Source organism: Bombina bombina, chromosome 2 (assembly GCF_027579735.1).
Source record: "Bombina bombina isolate aBomBom1 chromosome 2, aBomBom1.pri, whole genome shotgun sequence".
Classification (NCBI taxonomy): Eukaryota; Metazoa; Chordata; class Amphibia; order Anura; family Bombinatoridae; genus Bombina; species Bombina bombina.
Genome location: NC_069500.1, coordinates 205,275,072 through 205,287,898, shown reverse-complemented (window position 1 = coordinate 205,287,898; position 12,827 = coordinate 205,275,072). Strand labels below are relative to the sequence as shown.

Below are 12,827 nucleotides of genomic sequence, written 5' to 3'. Positions count from 1 at the left end.
CATTACGTAGTCTAAAGCAGAATAAAAGATATGTGGAAGACTACATATCTGAGTTCAAGATCTGGCAAAGAGACACGCAATGGAATCAAATCTCATTAATTAATCAATTTAGATTAGGTCTATCAGACCCCATAAAAGATGAATTAGTTAGAATTGATCTTCCAGATTCTTTAGAGGCATTAATGGCCCTTACTATTAAGATTGATAGGAGATTCAGAGAGAGGAGATTAGAAAAACAAACACTTGACACTGTAACTAGATATCATCCTTCACGTCCTGTGACATATAGCCCAAGGGGTAATGCAGAGGCCATGGATATTGGGTTCATTAAAGGACCGCTAACCCCAGAGGAAAAGTCTCATCGCAAGGAACATGCTCTCTGCATGTATTGTGCCTCCAAGGACCATTCAGTCACGGACTGCCCATCTCTGAAGAGACAGAAATCTGGTGAGTCAGTTTGTGCTCTTCACAATTTTACACTTTCTACTCATAAACCAACTTACTTATTAGTTCCCATCTCGTTACAGTGGGAAAGACAGCGACTAAACCTTGAAGCCGTTGTGGACTCTGGCGCTTATGCCAATTACATTGATTCCTCTATAGTAAAAAATAAAAATATACCGTTTGTTGTGAAAGAAAATCCAGTTGCAGTACGTTTGATTGATGGTAATTGTTTATCCACAGGTCCCATCACACACCAAACGATTCCCATACTTGTTAACATTCACAATAACCACCAAGAGTACATCCCTTTTGATATCATCACCTCTCCAATGTTCCCGGTCATACTCGGGCTGCACTGGTTAAGACAACACCAACCAATGATTCATTGGAAACAAAATACAATAGAATTTAACTCATCCTATTGCAAAAATACTTGTCTACTTTCTCACTCTATACTCCACCTAAACCAAGATGAAGGGTTAATACCACATCAGTATCATGACTTCTCATTAGTATTTGATAAAGTAGAAGCAGAATCTCTACCACCCCATAGAGAGTATGATTGCCCCATAGAACTTATACCAGGGTCTGACATCCCATATGGGCACATCTTCCCTCTATCCCAAACTGAATTAGTAAGACTCAAAGAATACATAAATGAAAACCTTAGAAAAGGATTCATAAGACCTTCCACCTCTCCTGCAGGTGCGGGCATTTTCTTTGTGACTAACAAAGACAAAACCATCAGGCCGATTGTGGATTACCGTGAGCTCAATAAACGTACTGTGAAAGACCGTTATCCTCTGCCGCTCATCCCTGAACTTATAGAAAGATTAAATGGGTCATCCATTTTCACTAAACTCGACCTCAGAGGTGCTTACAACCTCATTCGTATGCGTTCAGGTGATGAGTGGCTGACGGCGTTCCGTACGAGGTACGGACTCTTTGAGTACACGGTAATGCCATTTGGGCTATGTAATGCCCCTGCAACGGTTCAACGTTATATTAATGACATATTCAGAGATATATTGGACACCTTCCTGGTAATATATCTTGATGATATATTAATCTTTTCTAACAATCTGACAGAACACATAAAAAACGTAAGAACAGTCTTGGCACGTTTACAAGCACATAAACTTTACGTGAAAGCTGAGAAATGTATATTTCATAGTAATGATATCACATTTCTGGGGTACCATATCTCATCAAAAGGGATTCAGATGGAAAATTCAAAGGTTCAAGCAATAATTGATTGGCCCATACCACGTAATAAAAAGAATGTCCAGAAATTTCTAGGGTTTTCGAATTTCTATCGAAAGTTTATTAAAGGGTTCTCTCACATTGCTAAACCCCTCACTAATCTTACTAAAGATCATATACCTTTTGTGTGGTCCCCCTCAGCTAATGATGCCTTTAATTATTTAAAACATGCGTTTACTACAGCTCCTATTCTTGCTTATCCTGACCCACTCTCTCAGTATACACTTGAAGTAGATGCATCTGAACATGCTATTGGGGCTGTACTTTCCCAAAAATCCAAAACCACCAATAAATTACATCCAATAGCATATTACTCCCGTGTCCTCACATCTTCTGAACTAAACTATCATGTAGGGGAAAAAGAACTTCTCGCCATGAAAAGTGCCCTAGTTAATTGGAGACATTTATTAGAGGGAACCGCTGAACCTATTATTATCTATACCGATCATAGAAACCTACAGTTTCTCAAAACCAATCGAACACTCACATCTAGACAGGTCAGATGGAGTTTATTCTTTTCAAGGTTCAACTACATTATCACCTATAGGACGGCTTCCCTGAACACAAAAGCAGACATCCTATCCAGGCTGCCTCCAAAACCCCATCAGGTTCCTCACACAGGTACTATTATTCCCCCTAACTTTATTTTAGGTGGTATCATAGATTTCACAGTTAAATTAAAAAGTGAACAAGACATCGATACAACAAAGGATACATATAATCTAACTCCTAAATCTGATGGGTTACTTTGTTATCAAGGTAAGACATATATCCCTCCAAACATGAGATCATTTATACTTGAACAGGTACATGATTCCAAATTCTCTGGACACCCAGGAGTTAACAAGACTCACAGATTGCTAAAGCGATTGTACTGGTGGCCCAGAATGATTTGTGATGTACAAAAACACATCTCTACCTGTAAGACATGTACCACATGTAAAAAAGATAGAAGACACCCCCCCAGGTTATCTCCTTTCTCTTCCTATACCCAAAAGACCATGGAGTGAGATAGCCATAGATTTTATAGTTGAACTTCCCAAATCCGGTGGTAACAAAACAATTATGGTAGTGGTTGATCTATGACAAAAATGTCTCATTTGTCCCTTTCCATAAACTGCCCACCAGTATGGAAACAGTGACGTTGTTGCTAAAAAATGTAATCAAATTACATGGAGTACCCTCTTCTATCACAACAGACAGAGGGACACAATTCACCTCGCGCCTTTGGAAACAGCTATGTAAAACCCTTGAGATTGATCAAAGGTTATCATCTGCTTTTCACCCCCAGACCAACGGGCAGACGGAGCGTACCAACCAGTGGTTGGAGGAATATATCCGTTGTTTCTCCACACAACAACAGGATAACTGGAATGAGTTGCTCCCTATCGCTGAATTTGCACATAACAACACATATCACACTTCAATCAAAGACACTCCTTTCCATGCCAATTACGGATTTCATCCGTCATTCTGCTTACCCCTCGAAAGGGAAAGTGATTGTCCTATAATAAATGATTTCACTAACTCCATCTCAGAATCCTTTACATTACTTTCAGAAAACATAAAAAAGGCTCAAGCACGTCATAAACATTATTATGACCTCCGACATAGAGCGTCCCCTATCTATAAACCTGGTGACTTGGTATGGCTATCCACGAGAAACCTTCGTCTCACTGTGCCTAGCCGCAAGTTCAACAAACTATTTATTGGACCTTTCCCTGTAACCAAGGTTATCAATGACAACGCTGTGACCTTGTTTCTGCCTTCACATTATCGTATCCACCCAACCTTTCATGTTTCGCTTCTCAAGCCATATCAGGCACTCAGAAATCATTCACCATCTTCTGTGGATGAACCCCCTCTAGCTCCTGAAGTGGAGTATGAGGTTGAAAACATCCTGGACTCTCGTAAAGTATCCGGTAGACTCCAGTATCTGATCCACTGGAAGGGCTATCCCCATGAGGAGGATTCCTGGGAGCCCTCAGTTAATCTCTCAGCCCCAAGACTAGTGTCTCTGTTTCACCGTCGACATCCATCTAGACCGAAACCATGAACCACGGAGTGGTTCCTTAAAGGGGGGTACCCTGTCATAATACCAAATGCCTGTCTCTTTAAAAGATATATCCCTAACTGAGTCCTGGCTATAAAGGAGCCTGCAACATTCAATACCTTGCTTGGTATTGAAGTTGCATGCTTCCCTGCACAGCCGCTCTCACTGAGGACTCTGACTTCCCTCTGTGCTACTGAACACACGCTGTTTGCGTGTCATCTATCCACTTCCGGTTTCACGGACCTTCACTTCCGGTTTACACAGAACAGGACGCTGCAGCTCTGTAAGCTGCTCTCCCCTCAAACTACTTCAGCGGTTTGCCTAAAAAACAATCACTGAACCACCATTGCTACTTTTTCTCCCTCCGGAGGTGAGTCATTGCTGGACATATCATCTTATATATTTTTGTCATAAAACCATTTTGTCACTTTTACATTTTTTCACAAAAACGTTACTTTTTCTTTTGTTTTCTGGACATTATCTCTTTTGTAATTTTTGCCTCATATTTATTGTTTGCTACAAACCCATATTTTTCCTTTTATCATATTTTTGCTATGCAGTCCTAAACCTTCAGAGTTAAAACTGTTATTTCATTCAATTACAACTTTTTAGTGAGAACCACAATCTAACTCACTTATTGGCCACAACAGTTTTAACTCTCATATTAAACTCCACTCACTCAGTTTATATGTGTGTATTTCCAGATAAAATACCCACTATAGATTATGTGAGACACAACCTTTATTTATATGGTCTGCTGTAATAACTGTTTTGCATATATTTGTTCTACAAAATCTAACTTAAAGTTAGTGTGTGTTACACCAATGTTGTGTTCCAGTTACTTTGCTCTGAGCCACCAGAGGGCTTTATTTTTGGTTGCTTTCCTGTTGCCTTTCTGCGTTTTTCTCTCAGGCTCTCTAGTTCCACCTCCTAACAGCTCCAGTTCAAACAAGTACACCCTCATTAAATGATGTGCTTCCTCTATTTCCCCTGGGAATTGTTTATCCATTTTCTGCCTTTTCAAAATTGGTTGAAGCTATCAAATAAACCTCTCTACCTTCCAGTTCAGTTTGCAGCCTGGCCACTATTGTTTGCTTGGAAAATCTCCCTTCATTCATTTGGTCTGAGACATCAAAACTGGAGCATTTCAAGGCAAATATTTTGTGGTTTTGCAAGATCAAAGATCTCTACAGGAGGCATTAATTGTTGATGGTATTGCTCTCCAGGATAGGAAGATCCACATCAGTAAAGTTTACTCAGAAACCTATCTACAAGTAATTTATGATCAGAAAAATACTGTACTTATTTTCTCTGTTAGTCTGTCTGCGATGCACATAGAGACACTTCCCCTAGGTTGCATAAAAGCCACTGATAGAGCCATCATCTGCCTAGAAGACCTACATGTCTATGAGAAAGCTAAAGCAGGCCAGAGCTCAGCTTTGGAAGGGGGGTGGGGTACTGTCATGCTCCCATTGGATCTTGAACTCTGGTCTCCCATGTTGTGTTCCAGTAATTTTCCTCTGAGCCACCATAGGGCTTTATTTTTGGATGCTTTCCTGTTGTCTTTCTGCTTTTTGCTTAGGATCTTTAGCTTCACCTCAAGCCAGCTGTTGGTAATGTGCAATTACCAACAGACTATTTAAACCTACCTGGCTATAGAGTTAACTCACTCTGTGCCTCTGTTTGTGGAAGAAGAAACCTTTTGCTGTTTACTTTCTGGTATTGACCTTGGCTAGTTCCTGATTCTTTTTGTGTGTGAACCCTTGTTTTGACTAATTTTGGACTGATCTAATGGATTTTCTACCTTGCCTGTTTTCTGACCTGCCAATGCTCGGCCTCTGCTGTGAACTGCCAATGCTCAGCCTCTGCTGTGATCTGCCAATGCTTAGCCTCTGCTGTATACTGTGTTCCATCAACACTTATAATTGCAAGTATTTTGTCTGTGATACCAGTTCCTGTAATTTTTATCAGTTATTATGCCTAAAAGTAAGAAAGCTAATCTAGCTCCACTCAATAAACAAGAGCCTGTAAACAACTATGCCTCTGCAAATGAGTTTCACTCTCCAGACACCAAGTGTGACAGGGAGTTCCAAAAGGTGTGTCTGAATCTATTACAATTCTCATGATATTCTCTAAGCATTTTATAACTGCAGTTCTCACTGATTTATCTCACCAACTGTATGCAAGTTAAGTTTTGTCAGAAAAGTAATGTGTATTAAACTAGAACTAAATACAAGTTAAATTGAAAGTGAGTAATAATTGTATAACTGGTACATCAAAATTTGCAATACTAAAAAAGGCTGAACCCTGCTGATTAAAGATATACTAAACCCAATTTTTTTATTTCATGGTTTAAATAGAGCATGCAATTTTAAGCAACTTTCTAATTTACTCCTAATGTCAATTTTTCTTCATTCTCTTGCTATCTTTATTTAAAAAGCAGGAATGTAGGGGGCGGAGCTAACCACCAAAGCTGCAAGACGCACTACACAGGAGCTCCTGACTTAAGCTTTTTTAAAAAAGGAACTTATAATAGCTATATCCCCTTCCTCTGCTAGAGCCTGAGGGGCAATAACATTGTTAGTATCCTGAGACACGCGAGATAAAGATCTGGCGACTAATTAAGCATTTTGAGCTACGGAACTGAAGTGCAGCTCTCTGCCACACGCTGATCAGCCATTTTGTTGGGGGGTGCGCTGCTACCCGGTATGGAGACCCAAGGCCTGTACGCCTGCATTAAAGACCTGTTAGAAGAACATGGGAGGAGAATTTGTGACAGACTGGATGCTTTCACGCACAAAATTCAAACGGCGCGAATGTGCAGCGCTTCCCCTGATATGGAGCACGGAGCGGAACTGGTGACACGGGGCGCTGCGGCACTCACAGATTCTGGGCCGGGTGCTCCATCATTGATGCCAGTGGAGGCGGACTCAGGAGAGGGACTTCGCTTTCCCTCTACAAATTCAAGTGGCCTCTATGTACCCTGCCGGGAACGCCTTCAAGGTCTCTGGATGCTCCAGTCTGGGAGCCACTACCCTCCTGCGGTTACCCGGGGCAGCCTGGTCCTGCTTGAGGGCTGTTGAGTTTCCTTACTCAAAGTTCCTTGGCGGCTCATTTGTGACTCACCTTACTCAGCTCTCCCGGGGTGGGTTAGTTTACCGAGTCCACAGTAGGTTCAAGGATACCTGACTACCCGGCCCCTATAGACATTTATACACTAAGGCTGCTATGGCTCTGTGAATAATATCAATTGACTTAAATAACAGACTTATTCTTTATTTTTGCGATCTGTTCCCTTCCTAGTAGCCTATGGAGGCAAAAGAGGGATTTAGCTTCTGTTATACCTCCTGCTATCTCCTGTATAGTGCTCTAAGTTCAACTAAGCTTAGATAGGCGATATGTACTACAGCTTGTTAACTCTTATGTATTCCCACCTTTTATATGCATAGATTGGTACATAGCTATTGGGGTATCAGTTAATACCTACGTGGGAGGAATCTGTAAGTATGAAGCCCGGTGGCCTGAATTTAGACAGGTTCCCTATGTTTATCTTGGTTGGACAGTCAGGTTATGCTGTTTATTTCAAAGAATATGTTCTCGCTTTATAACTGTATAAGATTGCTCAGGTCTGTCCAATTTAAACTTCTGAATTTATCATTTACATTTATTGTCTTCAGCTGATTCGTAGCTAAGAGATATGCAGTATTCTTTCCCAATTGACCCTTACGCTAATTGCGCAGTATACATAGTTGATTTTCCTGAATGTGGATATTATAAAAATGTAGAGATAACACTTGTTAGCGCTTAGATGCTTATATACTGTATTGTGCTACTATTTGTTCCTGCCTCTAACTATGCACCCATTGTAGAAAGTTATTTACTCCTCATATATATAAGCCTTATGGAAATGTTCATAGCGTAGGCCAGATGTTAGTGAGCACATTACCGCTAGCTGTTGCCCATTACTCCGCCCCACCCCTCCTCCCCCCTCCTCCTCCCTCTATGCAGTAGGGGGTGAGTAACTTTCCCCCTGTACTTCTACTCCCACCCTTTAAGTGTATGGTAGGGGATCACTGACCAGCCCTCCATACCTACTATTTGACAGAGTTCAGTAGTCTCTGTCCCGTCCGTAGAGCTCCTGTTATGGTATGTTCCTGTATGTATGTATGAATAGCTCTCCGGATCTCACTATTGGATGATGTATTAGGATTATTGTTATGTACTTCAAAAAACGCAATCTGTTTATCTACGCACTTTTGTATTGATATTGGCTTAGGTTAATAAGTGCTATATGAGTTTGATTAGCTGGAAGGATGCTCTAAAGATAAGGGGGTAGGGGCAACTAGCCTTAATGTTTTCTATGTTCTTTGCAACTTAGAACCCCGAGGAGATATACATAAAAAGAAAAAGTGGTATTGAATTTCTTACCTAGTACCTAGATGCACACGGTCCCTTAGGGGTGAAATATTTGCTCCTGCCCCAGTATTATATGATTGAATTTGCTTATGATTGCCTATATCCTTTCAATTATTAATACCTAGCCACAATATCAGTTAATGCATCCCTATTTCTCTGATATAATACCTTGTGTATACATCTCCAATATTGTTCTATTTCAGATTGCATTCTCCTTTAATCTTACTTCTAGTTTCCCGGACCCTTTTGGGGTCCTAGCAGCCATATGAAGGAGCGAGTTGGTATAGGCCTCGAAAGGCCTGTATCATTTAATAACCCTCTGATTTGTGACGTAATTCTATTGGGGTCCAAAAGTGGCCTCAGGTGCCTTAGGGGGAAAAAAAGAGGGCGCTTGTTGGTTTGCTCCTCAATTCCTAATCATCTGAACTTCGTTTCGTCTAGGACATGTTACTCAATAGTCAGGTTAGAGGTCTTACCCCTATATATTCTTATGTATTTCACATGTCCATGTTAACTGTTTGTATGTTTACTATTGTCCTAAGTTTGCTGGAGCAAGCGGTTTGCTGTCTTTGTATATGCTATTCCCTCAATAAAAACTTTCAAAAAAAAAAAGCAGGAATGTAAAGAATAGGAGCCGGCCCAGTTTTGGTTCAGAACCTGGGTTATGCTTGCTTATTGGTGGCTAAATGTCAACCACCAATAAGCAAGCACTATCCATGATGCTGGACCTAAAATGGTCTGGCTCTTAAGCTTTAAAGTCCTGCTATTAAAATAAAGAGAGCAAGAGAACAATTAAAAATTGTTAATAGGAGTAAATTAGAAAGTTGCTTAAAATTGTATGCTCTATCTGAATCATGAAGGGAAAAAAACATAAATTATCCTTACCTGATAATTTCATCTCCATCGTGGGGAGGAGAGTCCATGGCTTCATTCATTACTATTGGGAATTAAGAACCTGGCCACCAGGAGGATGCAAAGACACCCCAGCCAAAGGCATAAATACCTCTCCCACTCCCTTCATCCCCCAGTCATTCTGATGAGGGAACAAGGAACAGTAGAAGAAACATCAGGGTATAAATGGTGCCAGAAGAAAATTAAATTTAGGTTCGCCCACCAGAGATACGGGCAGGAACCGTGGACTCTTCTCCCCACGATGGAAAGGAAATTATCAGGTAAGTATAATTTATGTTTTCCATCTAAAGGGGAGGAGAGTCCACGGCTTCATTCATTACTATTGGGAAAATATACCCAAGCTCTAGAGGACACTGAATGAAACCGGGAGGGTAAAAGGCGGACCCTAGTCTGAGGGTACCACAGCCTGTAGAACCTTTCTCCCAAAAGCCGCTTCCGCAGAAGCAAAAACGTCAAATTTGTAAAAGTGTGTAAGGAGGACCAGGTAGCCGCCTTACAAATTTGCTCCATAGAGGCCTCATTCTTGAAGGCCCAGGACGAAGCCATAGCTCTAGTTGAATGAGCCATGATCCTCTGAGGAGGCTTATGTCCCGCTGTCTCATAAGCCAAGCAAATCAAGCTCCTCAGCCAAAAAGACAAAGAAGTAGCAGAAGCCCTCTGACCCCTGCGCTTCCCTGAATACACAACATAAAGAGATGTAGATTGTCTGAAGTCCTTTGTAGCCTGAAGATAGAACTTCAGGGCACGGACCACATCTAGATTATGAAGTAACCGCTCCTTTGAAGAAGAAGGGTTAGGGCACAGAGAAGGAACAACAATTTCCTGATTGATGTTACGATTGGACACCACCTTGGGAAGAAATCCCAAGCCGGTGCGAAGAACAGCCTTATCCAAATGAAAAACCAGATAAGGTGGCCCATGTTGCAAGGCCGTTCAGATACTCTGCGAGCCGATGCAATGGCCAACAGGAAAAGAACCTTCCAGGACAGAACCTTAATGTCAAGAGAATGCATAGGCTCAAACGGAACCCTCTGCAAAACCCTAAGGACCAAGTTCAAACTCCATGGGGTAGCAGACTGCTTAAAGACAGGCCTGATTAGAGACAAAGCCTGAACTAAGGATTGAATGTCAGGGAGTTCAGCGAGTCTCCTGTGTAACAAAACAGATAATGCCAAAATCAGTCTGTTTAAGGAACAAGCGGCAAGTCCCTTCTCTAAACCTTCTTGCAGAAAGGACAGAATTCTGGAAACCCTCACCTTGTGCCAAGGGTATCCATGTTTCTCACACCAGGACAAGTATGTCCTCCACACCTTATGGTAGATGCGCCGAGTGACTGGCTTTCTTGCCTGAACAAGAGTGTCAATAACACTTTCAGAAAAACCTCTCTTGGCTAGGACTAAGCGTTCAATCTCCACGCAGTCAGTCTCAGAGAATCGAGATTCTGATGTTGGAAAGGACCATGTTCCAGCAGACCCCTGCGACAGGGTAACCTCCACGGCGAAGAGGATGACATCCTCACCAGATCCGCAAACCACGTCCTCTGTGGCCACGAAGGCCAGAATGGTTGACGCTCTCTCCTGCTTTATGCGTGCCACAACACGAGGTAGACGTGTCAAGGGAAGAAAAATGTACGCTAGATCGAACCCTCAAGGCACCGCTAATCTATCAGTTCTGCCTGGGGGTCCCTCGACCTCGACCCGTAACGGGGAAGTTTGCAATTGAGTCTGGATGCCATGAGATCTATCTCCGGCGTCCCCCATCTGAGACAAATCTCCGCAAAGAGACCATTCCCCCGGATGAAATGTTTGCCTGCTGAGAAAGTCCGCTACCCAGTTGTCCACACATGGGATGTGGATTGCCGAAAGGGAGCAGTTGTGGGCCTCCGCCCATTCCAATATCCGAGACACCTCCCTCATTGCGAGGGAGCTCCTCGTACCCCCTTGATGGTTGTTGTAAGCTACCGAGGTAATGTTGTCCGTCTGAAACCTTATGAAGTTGAACGCCCCCAGGCGGGGCCACGCCTTCAGAGCATTGTAGATTGCTCGAAGTTCCAGGATATTTATCTGTAAAAGGGACTCCAGCCGAGACCATTTTTCCTGTGCCATTCTGGCACCCCAAACAGCTCCCCCTCCCGCCAGACTCGCATCCGTGGTCACAATCTCCCAGGACGGTCTCAAGAAGGATGTCCCCATGGACAGTTGTTCTGGGTGGATCCACCAAGAGAGGGAAGTCCAAGCCCGTACATCAATGTATATCAACTGTGAGAGATCTGAATGATCGCCATTCCACTGCCTCAACATGCATAACTGAAGAGGCCTGAGATGAAACCTGGCAAATGGAATGACGTCTATGGTGGAGATCATGAGCCCGATCACCTCCATACATTGGGTCACCTAGGGCCTCTCTGAGGATGGAAGGGCCAGACAAGAGGACGCAAGCTTCCTGCTTCTCTGATCCGTGAGAAAAATCTTCATGGACACTGAGTCTAAGATTGTGCCCAGAAACTCCACCCTGGTGTTGGGTACCAGGGAGCTCTTTCCGGAGTTTATCTTCCAACCATGAGATTGAAGTAACAGGAGCAGAGACCTTGAATGGTCCACTGCCTGACTGAAGAACGGCGTCCGAACCAGGATGTCATCTAGATAGGGTGCCACGGCAATGCCCCTGGATCTGGCTATAGCAAGCAGGGCCCGAGAACCTTCGTGAAAACTCTTGGGGCCGTTGCCAGACCGAAAGGAAGGGCCACAAACTGGAAGTGCTGGTCCAGAAAAGCAAATCTTAGGAACTTGAAGTGGTCCCTGTGAATTGGAACATGAAGGTAGGCATCCTTCAAGTCTGTTGTGGTCATGAACTGCCCCTCTTGAACTAGGGGCAAAATGGACCTGATCGTTTCCATTTTGAAAGATGGAACGGACAAAAACTTGTTTAAACACTTCAGATCCAAAATTGGGCGGAACGTGCCCTCCTTTTTCGGACCTACGAACAGATTTGAATAATACCCTAGACCCCTTTCTGCAAGGGGTACTGGTACAATGGCACCTAGAGAGGAAAGATTCCTCACACATCCTAGAAAGGACTCTTTGACACGAGGAATCTGCCCCTGGGAGGGAAGGACTTGAATCCTATCCTGTAACCATGGGAGACAACCTCCAGAACCCAGGGGTCCTGAACATCCTGCAACCAGGCTTCAGAGAATAGAGATAACCTACCCCCCTACTCGGTCCGTAGACCTGTCGGGGGACGCCCCTTCATGCCAACTTGGTCTCTGTGGGCTTCTTGTTCTGTTTGGACTTGTTCCAAGACTGAGCAGGCTTCCAAGGTCCCTTGGACTGGTCCGCTTTCGCGGTGGGCTGCTGGCGCTGGGCCTTATCCGCACGAAAGGGACGAAAAATAGCTCCTTTCGGTTTAGTTTTCTTATCTTGGGGTAGGAAGGCACCCTTGCCTCCTGCAACCATGGAAATGATCGAGTCCAGGCCTGGAACAAACAGAATCTTTCCTTGAAAATGCAGGGACAGCAACCTCTATTTAGAGGTCATGTCTGTCCGCGCTAAAACCGAAAATCCTGACACCTTAGCATTCAGGCGAATAATTTGCATATTGGTGTCGCAAATTAAAGAATTAGCTACCTTCAAAGCCTTAATCTTTTCCTGCACCTCTTCGATAGAGGGTTCACCCTCAATCATTTCACACATGGAATCACACCATTATGACGCAGCTCCATTAAGGTGGAGGCTACCCT

At 43.2% G+C, this 12,827-nt stretch overlaps 1 protein-coding gene and 1 long non-coding RNA gene across 2 annotated transcripts in view; one reads left to right on the top strand and one right to left on the bottom strand.

Moving 5' to 3' along the window:
- The window catches only part of FAM151B (family with sequence similarity 151 member B), a 238,237-nt gene that overhangs the window by 88,332 nt on the left and 137,078 nt on the right, over positions 1-12,827 (bottom strand).
- LOC128648657 (uncharacterized) lies at positions 356-640 on the top strand. Its single transcript, XR_008400612.1, has 2 exons — positions 356-447; positions 528-640. It is a non-coding gene; the product is annotated as an uncharacterized LOC128648657 (long non-coding RNA).